The sequence below is a fragment of the Mustela nigripes genome, unplaced genomic scaffold, assembly GCF_022355385.1.
Source record: "Mustela nigripes isolate SB6536 unplaced genomic scaffold, MUSNIG.SB6536 HiC_scaffold_10686, whole genome shotgun sequence".
NCBI classification, from domain to species: Eukaryota; Metazoa; Chordata; class Mammalia; order Carnivora; family Mustelidae; genus Mustela; species Mustela nigripes.
In genome coordinates this window covers 367-1,688 of record NW_026750092.1, presented here as the reverse complement: position 1 = coordinate 1,688, position 1,322 = coordinate 367, and the positions used below count along the sequence as shown (strand labels likewise).

At 34.9% G+C, this 1,322-nt stretch overlaps 1 non-coding gene across 1 annotated transcript; it reads left to right on the top strand.

Moving 5' to 3' along the window:
* Positions 1-963: 963 nt before the first annotated feature.
* LOC132009277 (U6 spliceosomal RNA) lies at positions 964-1,070 on the top strand. The gene has a single exon (XR_009401844.1). It is a non-coding gene; the product is annotated as a U6 spliceosomal RNA (small nuclear RNA).
* Positions 1,071-1,322: the final 252 nt, after the last annotated feature.

Below are 1,322 nucleotides of genomic sequence, written 5' to 3'. Positions count from 1 at the left end.
TCTTCATTCTTTCTCAGAACTGCTTTGATTATTTGTTGTCTTTTATGATCTCATATAAATTTTAGGATTCTTTACTTACTTCTATAAAAAATAATATTGGATTTTTTAAAAAGATTATTTATTTATTTATTTGACAGAGAGAGATGACAAGCAGGCAGAGAGGCAGGCAGAGAGAGAAGAGGAAGCAGGCTCCCTGCTGAGCAGAGAGCCTGATGCAGGGCTTGATCCCAGGACCCTAGGATCATGACCTGAGCTGAAGGCAGCGGCTTAACCCACTGAGCCACCAAAGCACCCCTAACATTGGATTTATGATAGGAATTGAATTTACAGATGGTTATCGGTAGTATAGACATTTTAACAATGTTAATTCTTACCTTTTATAAATATGGGCTATCTTTCCATTTGTATCTCCTTCAATTTCTTTATCAATGTCATAGTTTATGGGGTACAGATCTTTCATCTTCTTAGTTAAATCTTTTCCTAGGTATTTTAATTTTTTTAAAGTTTTTATTTATTTATTTGACAGAGAGAGATTACATGTAGGCAGAGAGGCAGGCAGAGAGAGAGAGAGAGGAGGAAGCAGGCTCCCCGCTGAGCAGACAGCCCAACGCGGGACTCGATCCCAGGACTGTGAGATCATGACCTGAGCCGAAGGTAGTGGCTTAACCCACTGAGCCACCAAAGCACCCCTAACATTGGATTTTTGATAGGAATTGAATTTACAGATGGTTTTCGGTAGTATGGACATTTTAACAATGTTAATTATAACCTTTCATAAATATGGGCTATCTTTCCATTTGTATCTCCTTCAATTTCTTTATCAATGTCATAGTTTATGGGGTACAGATCTTTCATCTTCTTAGTTAAATCTTTTCCTAAGTATTTTATTATTTTTGATGCTATTGTGAATTAGGTTGTTTTCTTTATTTTTTCATCATTAGAGTGTTAAAATGCTCCTGTCTTGTGCTTACTTTGGGAGCACATATACTAAAGTTGGAATGATGCAGACAAGATTAGCGTGATCACTGAACAAGGATGACATGAAAAACTGGGAAGCATTCCATATTAAAAACAAAACAAAACAAAACAAAATTCTTGTCTTTTATATATTGTTCTTGTATTTGGCAGCTTTACTAAATTTGTTTATTCAAATTTTTTTTGTGAAGTTTTTAGAATTTTTTTACAAAAAAAGAAAATTTTACTTCTTCCTTTTTTTTGGAGTCTTTTATTTCTTTGTGCTCCTGGTTTTTCTGGCTAGGACATCCAGTACTATGTCAAATGAGAGTAGTGAAAGTGGACACACTTGTCTTGTTTCTGATCTT